Raw genomic sequence first — 19,841 nt, forward strand, 5'->3', positions numbered from 1 at the left:
GAGGGATGGGCGGCGCCATTTTGTGCACCCCCAGCCATGTGCAACCAATGGGAGACGCCATCTTGGATGAACCACCAGGACCCCAGCTCGGCCGACCACACACTGCTACAACAGAATTCCTAACGACTGCGATTGGCCTCGGTGACTCTGGATCAATCTCGACCTCGAACACTCTCAACCGTTACGACGACCGTTTTCATCAACGGACACGAGACGTCCTGCTTAATTGACTCTGGGAGCACGGAGAGCTTCATACACCCCGACACGGTAAGGCGCTGTTCCCTCCTCATCTACCCTGTCAATCACAAAATCTCCCTGGCCTCCGGTTCCCACTCAGTGGAGATAAAGGGGTTTTGTTGAGCAAACCTCACAGTCGAGGGAAGGGAGTCAAAAATTTCCATCTCTACGTCCTTCCCCACCTCTGCGCGGCTACGCTCCTGGGTTTAGACTTACAGTGTAACCTTCAAAGTCTGACCTTCCAATTTGGTGGCCCTATACCCCCCCTCACTGTCTGCCGCCTCGCAACCCTTAAGGTCAACCTGCCTTCCCTGTTTGCGAACCTCACCCCAGAGTGCAAACCCGTCGCCACCAGGAGCAGATGCTACAGTGCCCAGGACCGGATCTTTATTAGGTCAGAGATCCAAAGGCTACTGAAGGAAGGGGCCATTGAAGCCAGTAACAGCCCCTGGAGAGCACAAGTAGTGGTGGTAAAGACCGGGAAGAAGCATAGGATGGTCATCGACTGCAGTCAGACCACCAACAGGTTTACGCAGCTGGACGCGTACCTTCTCCCCCGCATGTCCAACCTGGTAAACAGGATCGCGCATTACGTCTTCTCCACGGTGGATCTCCAGTCCGCCTACCATCAGCTCCCCATCCGCACTAGTGACTGCAAATACACTGCCTTTGAGGCAGACGGGCGGCTCTATCACTTCTTAAGGGTTCCATTTAGTGTCACTAACGGGGTCTCAGTCTTCCAGCATGAGATGGACCGAATGGTTGATCGGTACGGTTTACGGGCAACATTCCCGTATCTCGATAATGTCACCATCTGCGGCCACAATCAGCAGGACCACGACACAAACCTCCGAAAATTTCTCCAGACCGCTAAAATCCTTAACCTAACATACAATAAGGATAAATGCATGTTTAGCACCGACCGTCTAGCCATTCCCGGCTATGGAGTGCGAAATGGAGTTATAGGCCCCGACCCTGCACGCATGCTCCCCCTTATGGAGTTCCCCCTCCCTCACTGCTCCACGGCCCTTGTGGTGATACACCACTGTACCTCCCTACCATTGTACATAGTATATAATAGTTGTGTGTAATGTGGCCCTGTAATACTGTGTATTGTACTGTAACTCTGCAGAGGTTCGGTCACTGGTAGGTAACCCGACCTGGCCACGGAGAGCTCCGCCTTAGCCACTCCCCCGGGAGTCAGTATAAGAACCTCTTCTGGGACTGGCCCCATTCTGTCTGGGGTCGTCTGTGTCGGGTAAGCCTCCCATGTAGTATATTAAAGCCTGAGTTAAAGTCTCACATGTCTTTGTGGTTCTTGACGCTTAGCGCATCAATTTAATATACTACAGTTATAATGGAGGCTGCTCTGAAACCCGACAAGCTCTCGCTCGACCCCCACGCTCCACGCGTGGACCACCTTTTCAACTGCTGGCTCCGGTGTTTCGAGGCCTACCTGGAAGCATCCTCCGCCTTCGCCAAAACGGACGCCGACCGACTCAATCTCCTGTGCTCACGGCTCGACTACGGGCTTTTCGACCTCATCACGGGAACAACGACCTACGCCGAGGCCATCGTGAAGCTCAAAAGCCGGTATGCACGAACTGTTAATTCTATTAACGCCCGCCACCGCCTCGCCTCCCGACACCAGCAGCCGGGTGAACCCCTATCCGTGTTTGTTCGGGACCTCCGTGCCCTTGCGCTCACCTGCAACGCGCCAGCAGTCTCCGCTGAGCAGAACACTGAGGCCCTGGCGCTCGATGCCTTTGTAGCTGGCATCGCTTCCGTCCCGATTCGCCAACTCCTTCTGGCACAAACTACCCTGACTCTGGACACGGCAGTCACTATGGCAGAGGCCCAACAGGCAGCCTACGACAATAATGCGTCCTACACGCCTGCACGAACTTCCTACGCTCCTGTCCACGCTCCCTACGTGGCCGCTACCTCCCAGCAACAACCCCTGCAAGTCACGGCCCACCCAGCCACTCCAGCAGTAAAAATGCCTGGGCCCCAGTGTTACTTTTGTGGCCAGGCAAAACACCCCAGGAAACGCTGCCCTGCTAGAGATGCTACCCGTTCAGCCTGTGGCAAGAAAGGCCACTTTGCAAACGTCTGCCGCTCCACTGCTGCCTCGGGGTCCAACGCCGCGGTCTGCTACTCCGGGGTGCCGCCGTCCTCCGTTCCCGGCTCGCTGTTCAACATGTGCGACGCAAGGGCGCCGCCATCTTTGATCATCCCCGGCCCGGCTCACTTCACTCCCGGTTCGCCGATCGTCACTTCCGGTTCGCCGATCGTCACTTCCGGTTCGCCGATCTTCGCTTCCGGTCCGTCGCCGATCGTCGCTTCCGGGTCCGCCCCGCCACCGAATTGCGTCACTTCCGGTCCACCGCCGATCGGCACTTCCGGTCCTGCGCACTGGACCGAAATGCTGCAAACAAAGGAGATGCAGCCACCAACAGCAACCTGGCCTCCAGCAGCAGCCTACGACGCCTGGGCGCTGCCACCTTCTCCCACAGGCCGCTCCTCGGATCCGGAACCCTTCTCCAACAGCTCCACCATCGCATCCATCGTCCTCGACCAGGACCGACCGCATCAGCTCGCCAGATCCACCATGGAGGTTCAGGTAAACTGTTTCACTGTTACCTGCCTCTTCGACAGCGGCAGCACGGAGAGCTACCTCCAACCGGACACCGTGCGCCACTGCTCCCGCAAGGTACTACCCACGCGCAGGCATATTTTCATGGCCTCCAACTCCCAGTCGGCCGAGGTTTTGGGCTACTGCGTCGTCACCCTCTCAGTGAACGGCGTGGTGTTCCAGGATTTCAAATTCATGGTCCTCCCTCACCTCTGCGCCCCCGCGCTCCTCGGCCTGGACTTCCAATGCCACCTGCGCAGCCTCACCTTGCGTTTTAACGGCCCCCTCCCCCCCCCTCACGGTCTCCAACCCCCAGTTCTTCCCTGATTCCCCCCCGGGTCCCACCTGTAGTCTCTCACGCTCAGGATCCCCCCCCTTCACTGTTTGCTAATCTCACCCCCGACTGCAAGTCCGTGGCTACTAAAAGTCGGCGTTACAGTTTCGGGGACCGCCAATTCATTCGAGCGGAGATTAAGCGCCTTCTCTCGGAAAATATCATTGCTCCCAGCACCAGCCCCTGGCGAGCCCAAGTGGTGGTAGTCAAGTCTGGTGAGAAACACCGCATGGTCATTGACTACAGTCAGACCATCAACCGGTACACGCTGCTTGATGCGTATCCCCTGCCCTGCATATCTGACATGGTCAACCAGATTGCACAGTACCAGGTGTTCTCCACCATAGACTTGAAATCCGCCTACCACCAGCTCCCTATCCGCCCGGAGGACCGTAACTTCACGGCCTTCGAGGCGGACGGCCGCCTCTACCACTTCCTTAGGGTACCCTTTGGCGTCACCAATGGAGTCTCGGTCTTCCAACGGCAGATGGACCGAATGGTGGACCAGAACAGACTGCGGGCTACCTTCCCGTATCTGGACAACGTCACCATCTGCGGCCACAACCAGCAGGACCATGACGTCAACCTCACGAAATTCCTCCAAACTGCCAAACGCCTCAACCTCACGTACAACGAGGCAAAATGTCTTTTCGGCACCACCCGCCTCGCCATACTCGGCTACGTGGTGGAGAACGGTGTCCTCGGCCCCGATCCCGACCGTCTGCGCCCCCTTCTCGAACTCCCTATTCCCACCTGCCCCAAAGAACTGAGGCGATGCCTCGGACTCTTTGCCTACTATGCCCAGTGGGTGCCCGAGTACGCTGACAAGGCCCGACCCCTCCTCCGTTCCCCCTCATTCCCCCTCCCGCCCGAGGCCTGCCAGGCCTTCCACCTCCTAAAAACCACTATCGCCAGAGGCGCCATGCATGCGGTAGACGAGTCTGCACCATTCCAAGTCGAGAGCGATGCCTCCGACTTTGCCCTGGGTGCCACCCTCAACCAGGCGGGCAGGCCCATCGCCTTCTTTTCCCGCACACTCCAAGGCCCCGAGATCAGCCACTCCTCTGTTGAGAAGGAGGCACAAGCCATAGTGGAAGCCGTCCGGCACTGGAGGCACTACCTGGCCGGAAAACCATTTACCCTCGTTACTGACCAACGATCAGTTGCGTTCATGTTCGACAACAAACAACGAGGTAAAATCAAAAATGATAAGATATTACGGTGGAGGATCGAACTCTCCACCTACAATTATACTATCTTATACCGGCCAGGTAAGCTCAATGATCCTCCTGATGCCCTGTCCCGTAGTACTTGTGCCAACGCACAGGATGACCGGCTGCGGGCACTACATAATGACCTCTGTCACCCGGGCGTCAGGCGGCTCTACCACTACATCAAGGGCCACAACCTACCCTTCTCAGTCGAGGAGGTCAAGGCCATGACTAGGGACTGCCAAGTCTGTGCGGAGTGCAAGCCGCAATTCTACAAGCCAGACAAGGCGCACCTAATCAAGGCCACCCGCCCCTTTGAACGTCTCAGCATTGACTTCAAAGGGCCCCTCCCCACCCACAACCGCAACACGTACTTCCTCAACGTCATCGACGATTACTCGCGGTTCCCCTTCGCCATTTACGCAAAGAGTAGTGAGGCCGTGGAATGCCCTACCTTCTACAGTAGTGAACTCGCCAACATTGTGGGCATTTAAAAGTTTATTGGATAAACATATGGATGATAATGGCATAGTGTAGGTTAGATGGCTTTTGTTTCGGTGCAACATCGTGGGCCGAAGGGCCTGTACTGCGCTGTATTGTTCTATGTCTATGTCTATGTCTATTCCCTGCCCCGACACGACCTCCGCCACCGTCATCAAAGCGTTGCACGACCTCTTCATGCTGTTCGGTTATCCCAATTATGTTCACAGTGACCGAGGCTCCTCCTTCATGAGCGAGGAGCTGCGTCGGTACCTGCTCGCCAGGGGCATTGCCTCGAGCAGGACGACCAGCTACAACCCCCGGGGGAATGGACAGGTGGAGAGGGAGAACGCGACTGTTTGGAAGGCAGTGCTGCTAGCCCTCAAGTCCAAAGGCCTACCAGTCTCCCGTTGGCAGGAGGCCCTCCCGGCCGCACTCCACTCCATCCGGTCTCTTTTGTGTACTGCAACGAATGCTACCCCTCATGAGCGGATGTTTCTCTTCTCCAGGAGATCGGCATCCGTGACATCGCTTCCATCCTGGCTCCTGTCCCCGGGAGACGTCCTGCTCCGCAAGCACGTGCGGACCTCTAAGGCGGAGCCCCTGGTGGAGAGAGTCCATCTCCTCCACGCCAACCCACAGTACGCGTACATAGTGTACCCCGACGGGCGTGAGGAGACCGTCTCCATCAAGGACCTGGCCCCCTCTGGGGCCCCTGCCGCCCCCGCCCCGCAACCTCCACCCCGCTCCCTCTCTGCTCCCGTCGATCCCTCGGCCTGTTACTACTCCGTGCCAGCCGCTGTCATCCCGCAGTTTCGCCTCGAGCCAGCCGAAGCGGTGGGGGAAGTCATGCTGCCTCGCGACCCAGCACCACCGACCGCACGGATACCACCGGACACTACCTCAGCGCCGCAGCTCCGACGTTCAAAGAGATCGACCAAACCCATCGTTCGTCTCGACCTTTGACGACACGGAACCTCCTGATGGACTCTGTTCACTGCTCCAAATTTTCACCCCGGACTTCCTTCTAAACAAGGGGTGAATGTGGTGATACACCACTGTACCTCCCTACCATTGTACATAGTATATAATAGTTGTGCGTAACGTGGCCCTGTAATACTGTGTATTGTACTGTAACTCTGCAGAGGTTCGGTCGCTGGTAGGTAACCCGACCTGGCCACGGAGAGCTCCGCCTTAGCCACTCCCCCGGGAGTCAGTATAAGAACCTCTTCTGGGACAGGCCCCATTCTGTCTGGGGTCGTCTGTGTCGGGTAAGCCTCCCATGTAGTATATTAAAGCCTGAGTTAAAGTCTCACATGTCTTTGTGGTTCTTGACGCTTAGCGCATCAGCCCTAAAACGCTGCCTAGGGTTTTTTAGTGCTACGCCCAGTGGGTCCCCAAATACGCGGACTAGGCCCATCCCCTGATCCAATCCACAGCTTTTCCCCTGTCGGTAGAGGCCCGCCAGGCCTTCAGCCGCATCAAAGCAGACATTGCAAAGGCCACGATGCGCGCCATCGACGAGTCCCTCCCTTTCAGGTCGAGGGCGATGCGTCCGACGTAGCTCTGGCGGCAACCCTCAACCAAGAGGGCAGACCCGTTGCCATCTTCTCCCGTACCCTCCATGCTTCCGAAATCTGCCACTCCTCAGTTGAAAAGGAGGCCCAGGCCATTGTAGAAGCTGTGCGACATTGGAGGCATTTCCTGGCTGGCAGGAGATTCACTCTCCTCACTGACCAATGGTCGGTGGCTTTTATGTTCGATAATGCACAGCGGGGCAAGATAAAAAACGACAAGATCTTGTGGTGGAGGATAGAACTCTCCACCTACAACTACGAGATCTTGTATCGTCCCGGGAAGCTAAACGAGCCTCCTGACGCCCTGTCCCGCGGCACATGTGCCACTGCACAAGTGGACCGCCTCCGAGCCCTCCACGAGGACCTCTGCCACCCGGGGGTCACTCGCTTTTTCCATTTAGTCAAGACCCGCAACCTGCCCTACTCCATCGAGGAGGTCAGGACAGCCACCAGGGACTGCCAAATCTGCACGGAGTGTAAACCGCACTTCTACCGGCCAGAGAGAGTGCACCTGATAAAGGCTTCCCGTCCCTTTGAACGCCTCAGCATGGACTTCAAAGACCCCCTCCCCTCCACTGACCGCAACACGTACTTCCTGAACGTGATTGACGAGAAATCCCGGTTCCCATTCGCCATCCCCTGCCCTGACATGACCGCCTCCACCGTCATCAAGGCCCTCCATAGCATCTTTGCACTGTTCGGGTTCCCCGCTTACATACACAGTGATAGGGGGCCCTCCTTTATGAGCGACGAACTGTGTCAATTCCTGCTCAGCAAGGGCATCTCCTCGAGCAGGACGACCAGTTACAACCCCCGGGGTTACGGACAGAGAGGGAGAACGGAACGGCCTGGAAGACTGTCCTACTGGCCCTACAGTCCAGGAACCTCCCAGTCTCTCGCTGGCAAGAAGTCCTCCCGGATGCCCTCCACTCCATCCGGTCACTACTTTGTACAACCACCAATCAGACACCTCACGAACGTCTCCTTGTCTTCCTTAGGAAGTCCTCCTCCGGGACCTCGCTCCTGACCTGGCTGGCAGCACCCGGACCCATCCTGCTCCGAAATCACATGCGGGGGCACAAGTCGGACCCGTTGGTCGAGAGGGTCCATCTGCTCCATGCTAACCCCCAGTATGCCTAGGCGTACCCCGACGGCCGACAAGATACGGTCTCCCTACGGGACCTGGCGCCCGCCGGAACTCCACGCACATTCCAGCCACCAGTCCCACCCTCCCCTCCAACCCAGCACCTTACAGGAGGATCGGTCCTTCCGCCGCCTCTGTCTAGGCCCCCCCACCCACCGACGCCCCCCGCAGGCGCTCCCTCCCCAGGTCACCCATTTTCCCAACCGTCTAGGGCTGACGAAGCTGCCATGGAGATCGAAGCCACGCTCCCGGAGTCACAGACGTCCGAGCCTCCACCGGAGTCACCACCGAGGCTCCGACGATCACAGAGGATGACCAGTGCCCCCGATCGACTGGTTGCTTCATTTTAACCGTAATCTGTAAATATAAAACACCGAATGTACATAGCTACCAGACTTGTAAATAGTTACTAAACACTGTACGGAGGTATTACGGTACCTCCATAACTAATTATACCATGTTGCTATGTTTTGTAGTTTCTGGCCACCACCCCCGCCGGACTTTTTTTTAACAGGGGTGAATGTGGTATTATAGGTATTACGGTACCTGAGAGGATGATGTACCATTGGTAGAACCTATATGATTGCTATTGGCTAGAGTGTATAATAGCTCCGCCCTGATAGGCGGGGTATAAGAACCCGTGCCGTCCCAGCAGCCCTCGTTCTGTACCTGAGCTGCTGGGGGAAACATCTAGCTTATTAAAGCCTTCAGTTGGACTACAACCTCGTTTTAGTGGTCATTGATCGTGCATCACCCCCGAAAGGGCCGTAAATAGTGGCCACCGGCAGGAATTCCTCTCAATACGGCAGGAATTCCTCTCAAAATGGCCGACCCGCTCGCAAACGCCACCGGAAGTCCGCTTATCGATTGTTGGTGTTTCACCTGCATGCTAGCTTTTAGTGACTTATGAACAAGGACACCCAGGTCCCTTTGGGCACCAACACTTCCCGTCTGCTCACCCTTTCAGAAATATTCTGTCTTTCTGTTTTTCCGACCCCAGAAGCGGATAACATCACACTGATTCACATTATAATGCATTTTGGAAGGTCTAATGCAGGTAGGGAATGTACAGTGAATGGTAGAACCCTCAAGATTATTGAAAGTCAGAGAGATCTAAGTGTCCAGGTCCACAGGTCACTGAAAGGGGCAACACAGGTGGAGAAGGTAGTCAAGAAGGCATACGGCATGCTTGCCTTCATTAGCCGGGGCATTGAGTATAAGAATTGGCAAGTCATGTTGCAGCTGTATAGAACCTTAGTTTGGCCACACTTGGAATATAGTGTTCAATTCTGGTCGCCACACTACCAGAAGGATGTGGAGGCTTTAGAGAGGGTGCAGAAGAGATTTACCAGAATGTTGCCTGGTATGGAGGGCATTAGCTATGGGGAGCGGTTGAATAAATTCGGTTTGTTCTCACTGGAACAACGGAGGTTGTGGGGCGACCAGATAGAGGTCTACAAAATTATGAGGGGCATAGACAGAGTGGATATTCAGAGGCTTTTCCCCAGGGTAGGGGGTCAATTACTAGGGGGAATAGGTTTAAGGTGAGATGGGCAAGGTTTAGAGTAGACGTACGAGGCAAGTTTTTTACACAGAGGGTAGTGGGTGCCTGGAACTCGCTACCGGAGGAGGTGGAGGAAGCAGGGACGATAGTGACATTTAAGGGGCATCTTGACAAATACATGAATAGGATGGGAATAGAGAGATACGGACCCAGGAAGTGTAGAAGATTGTAGTCTAGTCGGGCAGCATGGTCGTCACGGGCTTGGAGGGCCGAAGGGCCTGTTCCTGTGCTGTCCATTTCTTTGTTCTTTGTTCTTTGTATACTCCATCTGCCATGTTCTCGCTGATTTGTTCTGTTGTAGGTGTAACATAAGCGGCTTCCTTGTGATGCACTTGACAAAGGAAGGTTCCGGCGTGGAGATAACTTCAACACGTTTATTAAACTATTTACACTTTTATTACTCGGATTCGACACTACTGCTAATCCTACTATAGCTACTCAAACTGACTAACCAGTTGCTGCAATCCACGTGGTGGGTGTAATATTGATTCAACCCTGTGTCTCTACTCACTGACTGTCTCCACTGGAATGAGGCAGATCATGTGTGTGGTGTCCTTTATATATGGGTTGGTGTAATGCCCCCCTGTGGTCCTGTCACCTCCGTGTGCATCGTGAATGTGCATTGGTCATGCCCTATCTAACTGATCTATTGGTTGAGTGTATGTGTGATGTTTCTGGTGCTCCCTCTAGTGTCTAACTAGCCTACATGTATTTACATTGATGCACATCACCACATCTCCCTTTTTTATATGTTACATATTTTCTGCACACTTTGAGAAAATTGAACAAAAACAGGTAGATAGGTTAAGGTATATACAAGTCATGGGAACAGTGATTAAACTTTAAGTCCAAATCATTTGTGCGAGTCCAAAAACCATCAATCATCATGGTCAAATGTCTCTCTTGGTTATGAACGCCATCAACGTCCCTGTGCCCCAAGTGGTCAAATCACTTCGCTGTCTGATTTGGAGTCCCTTTCTTTTTTCGATGTTTGTGATGGTGCTGTCGGATGGCATCTTGTAGCTGATAAGGTGTTGACGTTGAAGAGGTACCATCAACAGTATCATTCGAGGTCATGGATGTGCCATATGTTGAAGTTGGATAAGACTGTACGTACTGGTTCTGGCCACATGCTGTGCAGGAAGGGTGATCCTGCTGAGAACCGTTGAAGCTTGTCGAATTGGAAACAGAATTGCTGCTCGCATAAATACCTGGTGATGGTGTAAAACTAGAACCTTGCATCTGATAGGAATATGCCGTCTGGCCAGGCTGTGGTGCAGCAAATCCTGGGCTGTAACTAAGGCTTCCAGACTGTAGTGAAGATTGCGCTTGTGGTAGTCCTTCTTTGGTCTTGATTCCATTAGTGGGCAATCCGTAGTGCTGGCCTGTTTGAGAATATGCTGCATAGACTGCTGGCTGCTGCATGCCTGAATGCTGGGTTTGTCCAGGGTTTGTGGAGCTGTCATTGGCTGCACTGCTGGTGTGGAAAGAATATGTGGATATAGCTGTGGTGAATATTGGTGTATTCCTCTTGGACTGTAGCCGCTGCTTGTTATTACTGACCCAGTGTAATTGTTCAGTGGTCCATCTCTTGTCGTTGTGGCATCTGCTGTCACCCTGAGCGTGCCATCACTGAGGTTGCAGCACTCCCTGTCTGGAGTAAAGTCCGGCTTACATGAATCAGAGTCGGCGTTTGGTTGCTCCCCATCTGAAGTCTGGTGTTTTAACTGAGTCAGTGTTGGTTTGTTGATGCTCCATGTCCAGAGTCTTAGCAGGTTCACTGGAGTCAGCTGAGATTTCTTGAAGCTGCACGTCTGGAGTCGGAACATGCAGAAATGCATTGACTTGTGGAGAGGTTCGAGCGAATGAGGGTGGGAGTATCATGGTGTCACCGGAGTCACCAGTGGTCTCACAGTGATCGCGAGTGCCTCTGTACACACTAACTGAGGTCTGTCACTTTGCACATCTTGCATGGGAAGTGGGATGCTGTCGTCACTCGTCTCACATACCGTGAGTAGTGCCTCAGTTGCTGTTTGTTGATCACTTGGGTTGGGTAAATTGTCAGAGTCTTCATCTGGTGGTGCAAACAATGTGGGTGGACTGTCATTGTCTTGCTGTTGTCCTTCATTTGGGCTTGGACTGTCATCGTCGCTTTGTTCTTCACTGTAGCATGATAGACCGTCATGGTCGTCCTGCTGTGCACTGGAGCGTGGTAGACTGTCATAGTCTTCTTGCTGTTTACTTGAGCATGGCAGACTTGCACATCTGCCACTAGTTGGTCAGAGGATATTGCTAGACCCTCATGGTCTTGTTTCTGCAAGGACTGCACATCAGAGTCTTGCGTTGCTTCTATCGTGGAGTCTGTCCATGAGCTCGCTGCAGAGGCTTGTGATACTGGAGTCACGTCTTGTGTGTACAAGGACTGCGCTCTGGAGTTTTACGTTTCTTCTATCGTGGAGTCTGTCCACGAGCTCGCTGTGGAGGCTATTGACACTGGAGTCGCTTCTTGATCATGCAAGGACTGCGCTCTGGAGTCTTGCGTTTCTGCAATTGTGGAGTCTGTCCACGAGCTCGCTGTGGAGGCTTGTGAAACTGGAGTCACTTCTTGTTCATGCAAGGACTGCGGTGTGGAGTCTTGCGTGTCTTCTTTCATAGAGTCGGGAACCCTGAGCTGTTCCTGTACCGGGGGCCGTTTTCGTGACTGCGCAATTATAGTCCCTTAAGAAAGATGGCCGCCGATCACAATTGTCCTCTGCTCCGGGTTCTCGGCCTCGTGGTGAGTACTGGCGCTTCTCTTACCTTTTCTTGCTGGTTGGAGTGTGTTTTCCTCACAGCATTTGCTGAATTTGTCCAGGACTGCCTGGAAGTCACTTCTGTTTTGCCCCTTGGAGAACTTGAATTTTTAAAAGATTTCTTCAGCTCTGGCACCGGCGATGGTGAGGAAAAGTTCTGTCTTTTCAGCTTTGGCCACTTCATCTAATTCGGCTGCTACCAGGAAGATTTCAAACATTTGCCGGAATACCCGCCAGTTTTCACGGAGATCGCCGTGGCACTGGAGCTGCTGCGGAACCCGGATCTCGAACATCTTGCCTGGCTATCGTTGCTGGTTGTCACTGTACGCTGAGGTATGGCTATCTGGATTGAAACAGTTTACTCCTTGTACAATGATTTATTATGTTGTAGGTGTAACATAAGTGGCTTCCTTGTGGTGCACTTGACAAAGGAAGGTTCAGACGTGGAGATAACTTCAACACGTTTATTAAACTATTTACACTTCTATTACTCGGGTTCGACACTACTGCTAATCCTACTATAGCTACCCAGACTGACTAACCAGTTGCTGCAATCCACGTGGTGGGTGTAATATTGAATCAACCCTGTGTCTCTACTCAATGACTGTCTCCACTGGAAAGAGGCAGATCATGTTTGTGGTGTCCTTTATATATGGGTTGGTGTAATGTCCCCCTGTGGTCGTGTCACCTCTGTGTGTATCGTGAATGTCCATTGGTTATGTCCTATCTAACTGATCTATTGGTTGAGTGTGTGTGTGTGATGTTTCTGGTGCTCCCTCTCGTGTCAAGCTAGCCTACATGCATTTACATTGATGCACATCACCACACTCGCCCATTCATTTAACCTGCACAAGTCCACTTGAAGCCTCCTTGCATTTTCGGCACAACTTACATTCTCGCATAGTTTTGTGTCATCAGCAAATTTGGGAATATTACAATTGGTCCCCACATCCAAATCCTTTATGTAGATTGTGAATAGATGGGGTCCAAGCACTGATCCTTGCAGTATCCCACTTGTGACAACCTGCCATCCTGAGAATGACATACTTTCTGTCTGTTAAACAATTCTCAATTCGTATATGAAAATCGCTTATTGTCACAAGTAGACTTCAATGAAGTTCCTGAAAAAAGCCCCAAGTCACCACATTCCGGTGCCTGTTTGGGGAGGCTGGTACGGGAATTGAACCGTGCTGCTGGCCTGCCTTGGTCTGCTTTAAAAGCCAGCTATTTAGCCCACTGTGCTAAACCAGCCCCTGATCACAGCCTCAATCACAGTGCTCTAATGCACTCCTTCCTGCCAGATAGCCAAATTGGTCATCTAACACTTTATTGGAGGTGTAGAGATGGTGGGGGCAGAAACAAGTTTCTTTGCTGCCTCCCTCACATTGTTGATGAATGTAAAATCCCGCCATTGGTTTTATATTCCAGATTTATTCATTGAAATTGAAATTCCACTAGCTGCCATATTACGATTTGAACCTATGTCTCCAAATCATTCACCTGGACTTCTGGATTGCTCGTCTAATAATATTCTCCCGTCTCGCTCGAGAGTCCAGAGTCGGGGCTCATGGTCTCAAGGTAAGCGATCCACCACTTGTGATTGAGTACTGGAGAAATTGCACAGCCATGAGTATATTCAAGACTAAGATTAATAGATTTCTGGGCACTCAGGGGATCAAGGGATATGGGAATAGGGCAGATAAGTGAAGTTGACCATTTATATCACCGTTCCTTCACTGTCGCTGGGTCAAAATCCTTGAACCCCCTCCCTCACAGAACTGTGGGTGCACATACACCACATGGACTGTAGCAGTTCAAGAAAGCAGCTCACCACCACCATCTCACGGGCAATGAGGGATTGGCAATAAATGCTGTCCTAGCCAACGAAACCGACATTCCATGAAACAATTAAAGAAGGAAATGCTTTTTTATTTCCCTCCAAGTCATGAACATGCTGCCTTGGGCATATGCAATTGGGCCTTTTTCGTTATCAGCCTTAAATTCCTGGAATTCCCCAGCTAGTACCATAATGGACATAACATGAGTACATAAAGGACATTAGACCAAGGCAAAGTTCCAACATCAGCTTCTCAGAGCAACTAATGATGGATCATAAAAATGCAGCTTTGGTCATATTCCCCACATCCTAAAAACAAAGGAAGGTTTCCCAAAAGGGGAAATAGATGATAAACATAATCAAAGATTGAATGTTGCAATGGATGACAGGCTAAAAGAGACCCCACCAGTAAAAAGATCACATCAGTGTTGTTCATCCTCACAATGGCTAAAAAGCCAAGATTCTCATTTGTTTTTTCTTTTTCTTTTTTTTATAAATTTGGAGTACCCAATTCATTTTTTCCAATTAAGGGGCAATTAGCGTGGCCAATCCACCTACCCTGCACATCTTTGGGTTGTGGGGGCGAAACCCACGCAAACACGGGGAGAATGTGCAAACTCCACACGGACAGTGACCCAGAGCTGGGATTCGAACCTGGGACCTCGGCGCCGTGAGGCAGCAGTGCTAACCACTGCGCCACCGTGCTGCCCCTCAAGACTCTAATTTAATCAAATCTGAAGATCTATTCTACAATTATCATCTTGAAGACATTGGAACACTGTGTTGATTTGATATGAATTTGCCTTGCAAATTAATGCTGAAGATAGCAAACATGAGGAAATATATAACTCCTCCCCTCCCCTTCCTCCTCTTCTCCATGTGGAAAGATTTTAACCCACACTCCAGGTGGCTCTCTGTTTGGTATTTAATCTTCTATTAGATGCAAGAAATTAGCATTCTGTCCGAGGCGGTCTTGTTCTTTTTATTCCCAGGCCATCTCGGGATGGAAACATCTGGCTGAACGCTTCATATTCTAACGGGAATTAAGCATCTTTCAATCCTTCATTATCTACTGGGAGCAGGATTTGCATCCAGTGGGTTGTAGTGAACCAAGGGTTAAGTGCAACCGTGCCTGTAACATTCACACCTCCAGTAATTAGCTTAATTAGGTGGTAATTAAGCCAGTATATAAAGGTTTACTCAAAGCTGGTCAGGGGATTTCGGTGAAGTGCTACTCTGTGATTGCAATGAATAAACAATAAATGGCATGTAATATATTCTCCTCCAGTCTAATTGCATTTGTTAGGGGTCAGGAATTAAAAAGTCCATTTGATCCGTTGGACAAGAAATTTGTTTGAATGAGCAATATTAAATATGTTACAACCAAGTCAACAGGGGTGAACTGACTCCTCTCATTGTCCCAATCCTGATTTGGCTACAACAGGCGTTGAATTTAAAAAGGTGATATACCAATTTAATATATACTTAACTGTGTTTCGCCCAGTGCAAGAAATAAACCAGCAAGATCCCTTAAGTTAACAAGTAAAGAATTGGTTTTATTGCTGAAACTCAGTCAGGTAACGATGCAGAAATTATTAACAAAGGGTTTAAAATGTTCAACTAGCCTCCAACACAAACACACCAGACACAACCTTCCCATGCATGCAGATATTAAACTCAATTAAGGAGCAAGATAAGTAATATATTTTAAAATCACAGATTGTCCAGAGGCGTGTTTACATTAGTTGCTGGCACCTGGATTTTTCACTGAAGACAGTGGTTTTAGTTCAGCAGTTTTCTTCAAGAACTCTTTGCAGCAATGAGGTCTTCTGGGTTTTTTTTTGAAATACATAAACAGTTCAGCTTTGATGAGAGAGGTTTCAAAAGAAAGAGAGATGGGGTAAACTTGTTGCTTTGTGCTAGTCTCTCTGACCATTATAAATCCAGCATCTTTTCATCACATGACATCTCTCTGATACGTTGTGTCTCTATGAAAGCAACTTATGTCCTTGGCAAATGCAACACAGTAGCTGCTGTAAGCCAGTGTCCTTTGTTTAGGAAAGATGTCCTTCATAAAAGAAAGTACAATACATATACATTTCCAGTCAATGACATTGGGCTGGATTTACTGGCCTCATCGTGCCCATCACGTTGATCCAACAAGGCTGTTGAATCTTGCGAGCGGCGTCTTGCAAGATTTGCAATGCTTGAGATGTCTCGCACGATTTAACTGCACCTCATAAGACGTTGCGATCTGGATTTCATCCTTACTGGGCGTGATCCAGGTCAGCATATTTAAATGAGTCTAAATATGCGCTAACTGTGTTCTCCCGGCACCCAGGAATGAATAGCCTTCCCACTGAGGCCTCGACCAGTCATAACGTCACCTGGAGGGGGGGATTTCTCAGGCCATTGGAGATCCTAGGATGGTCAGGTTCTGGGCAGGCTGGTACCCTCGCACTGGCACTGGCACATGGGAACCTTGGCACTGCCAGCCTGGCATGTTGGCACTGCCACCTGGGCGCCCTGGTAGCATTACGGGCAGCACGGTAGCCTTGTGGATAGCACAATTGCTTCACAGCTCCAGGGTCCCAGGTTCGATTCCAGCTTGGGTCACTGTCTGTGCGGAGTCTGCACGTCCTCCCCGTGTGTGCGTGGGTTTCCTCCGGGTGCTCCGGTTTCCTCCCACAGTCCAAAGATGTGCAGGTTAGGTGGATTGGCCATGATAAATTGCCCTTAGTGTCCAAAATTGCCCTTAGTGTTGGGTGGGGTTACTGGGTTATAGGGATAGGGTGGCGGTGTTGACCTTGGGTAGGGTGCTCTTTCCAAGAGCCAGTGCAGACTCGATGGGCCGAATGGCCTCCTTCTGCACTGTAAATTCTATGTTAATCTATGATTACCAGGCTTATTGGGTGCTGGTAGGGTACCAAGCTGGTAATGCCAAGGTGGCAGATTGCCGTGCCAGGTCTTGGGCCCAGGGTGTCTTGCCCGTAAGTGGTGGGATGTGGGATGGGCCTGAAGGATCCCAGAAGAGGTAAGGCGGGTGAAGTGGGGGGATGCGCAGGCCGTATTGGGGTAGCTGGAGGGGTGGGGGGGTTGCGGGGGGGGGGGGGAGCTGCTGAGAAATACCCGACTTAACACGCCCAAACGAATACTTTTTTTTTCCTGTTGAATCGCATCCACTATAAATTATTATTCTACAAAAACATCTTCTTTATAGATGGGGCTCCCGCTATACACAGCACCTAATATCCCATCCCATTGATTGCAATATTTGAAATTAGTAGTTGGTTTTTGTAAAAAAAAATGCTTACAATCACTTGTCTTTTCCTGGAGGCCCTCTCACCAGTTTTACTCCAGAGGTAAACTTTTAGTATGGGCTGAAATGCAGCTCAAGTTTAAAACCTAGTTATCTGCACCAGCTCACTGAATAATTGATATGTAAACTCATGGGCTGATAAATATATGTAACTGTAATTATAATTGTAAATGCCTGTAACCATTTACCAAGGAATTCAATTTTGGGCTTCTCGCTTGTTTAATTGCTAGTGAGGAATATGTCCCCATCTAGCTCTGGATTTTAACTCATCCACTGCCAAAGACTAGAGCCCATTTCTCAAGCAAATAGCAAATATGAATTAATCAGAATTTTAGTTTTCTTTTCAAACCTATCAATGTCAATCGGAATTTTTGATCAAGCAGTGAAGTGATGTAATTAATTTGTCTGATCAATACGTAATCAAACCTTTCAAAGTTTAATCGCTTCCACCATTCTGAGCAGTGACAGTGCAATAGTGGCCTGGATAACACTGCTGTAATCTGCTGATAGATTTCATACTGTGCCTCACTGTGGCTTCAGAGGGTGTAATTTTGTTATGAACATTAACATGGATTAAAATAGGGTTCTGCTTTATTCATACCCATGATTTCAGACCAAGAAATAATCACCCATCAGCTGGCAAACATGTGACCACTTTTATTCACAGCACATTCAGCAGACCTACAAGGTAAAGGACCTATTTTTAGATTGCATTCCACGGGGGTACATTTTGTAAGGGGCAACGAAACAAGTCCACACCGAGTTGTAAAGAAAAACAAAACTTATGTTATTTAACACGTTAACTATTATGTACAGCTCCAGTAGTTCCCTACTGGGTCTTCTGCAGTCAATGCCTGACTGGCAAAGGCTAATGAACTGTGTTTGGGGTCCCCCAGCCCCTTATTGGGGTAGGTCGAATTCTGGATCACCCCTACCCCGTAAGAGTCGTGCGGGTTATAACAGTATATTTGGAGACATGAAATAATGAGTATATTTTATAAAGTTATGCACTATGCAATTAAGCAGAATGGATTGGTCACAAATGATGCAAGAGCTCACATATACCTCTGTAGTGATCTGCACATCTGCATGTATATAAGGGGTTAATGTAAATACACTACAACTAAGTAATCACTAGAGGGAGCACTAGAGAGGTATAAAATAGACAGACGGGATCCAGGATCTCACTCTTCACAGGAATGGCAGCTAGTGACCAGACACAGACAGACAGCTCTCATGTAACATCCAGTATAAGCTCTGGAGAGAGAATAAACTTACTCAATGAAGTATTTGCTTCAAGTTGAAGACGACGAGCTTCACTCGGACATAAGAAATAATATAACCTCCAAGGATCCAATGGACAGTAATTGTTGAAGATAACAGTCCCTTTGCTTTACCAAGAAGATCAAAGAAAAACGTGGTTCACAACATTTTCTTGCATGGAAATAGAAACAAGGAATAAGAAAAATCAATAAAATTGGAGGCAACTAAAATTTTACATTAAATCTTAAACTTTGAATTTCTCATTGAAGTACACCTAAGCATCAAGCTGGTAAACATGATGGGCTGGATTCTCTGATTTGTAGACTATGTGCTGATGCTGGCGTGGAAACAGTGGAGTTCCAGTCAAACAACATCCATACAGACTTAATCCTTTAAAGTTGGCACAGGTTAACAAGAGATTGAGAGTATGCTTAAAAATGGCATAATTAAAGTGGGTTGCAGCCAATGGAGCTCACCCATAGTGATGGTACCTGAACCAAACAGTACCAAACGGTTGTGTGTGGACTATAGAAAGGTTAATGCAGTTACAAGAACGGACTCTTATCCTATCCCACGTTTGGAGGATTGCATTGAGAAAGTAGGACAATCAGCTTTTATTTCCAAATTGGATTTACATAAAGGTTACTGGCAGGTACCTTTATCCGAAAGGGCGAAGGAGATTTCAGCTTTTGTGGCTCCAGATGGTATATACCAATTCAAAGTTATACCATTTGGCATGAAAAACGCCCCAGCCACATTTCAACAGTTAACTAACAAAGTCGTTTCAGGATTACCCAATTGTGCGGTCTACATCGACGATCTGGTAATTTTCAGCCAGACATCGAAAGAACATTTAAAACATCTGATGGAGTTATTCGGTCGACTTCAGAAGGCGGGTTTGGTGGTAAACCTAGCCCAAAGTGAATTTGGAAAAGCCCAAGTCACTTTCCTTGAGGAGTTTCCGATACCCTCAAGACAAAGGGAAATAATGCGATTTCTTGGCATGAGTGGATTTGATCGAACATTTCAGCGAACATTTTGTGGCATGGTTGCTCCACTGATGGACTTGCTGAAGAAACGTCAAAAATTTCAGTGGACAGCAGAATTTCAACATGCATTTGACTCTCTGAAAGCTTTGATAACCAATGCTCCTGTGTTGGAGAATTACAAGGGGCTCTGTGATCAGATTGAGCTAAAGTGTCTGACTTTAAAGAGACATGCCGAGGCGTAGAGAAATGGACGGATCGTGCAGAGACCTTCTTGTTCAAAGAGACTGTCAATCGAGAAGGATTCCGGTTGGAGGAAGAAGAACAAAAATGGACTATATTATTATACTTGTTTGCGTGTGTTGTTTTTTGAAACAAAAAAGTATATTTACTGTGTGCATTTCTTAAAGGACAGTGAAAAGGTGAAAAATGAAACCATTTTAAAGTTGATGGTTTATTTTT

The sequence above is a fragment of the Scyliorhinus torazame genome, chromosome 10, assembly GCF_047496885.1.
Source record: "Scyliorhinus torazame isolate Kashiwa2021f chromosome 10, sScyTor2.1, whole genome shotgun sequence".
Lineage (NCBI taxonomy): Eukaryota > Metazoa > Chordata > Chondrichthyes > Carcharhiniformes > Scyliorhinidae > Scyliorhinus > Scyliorhinus torazame.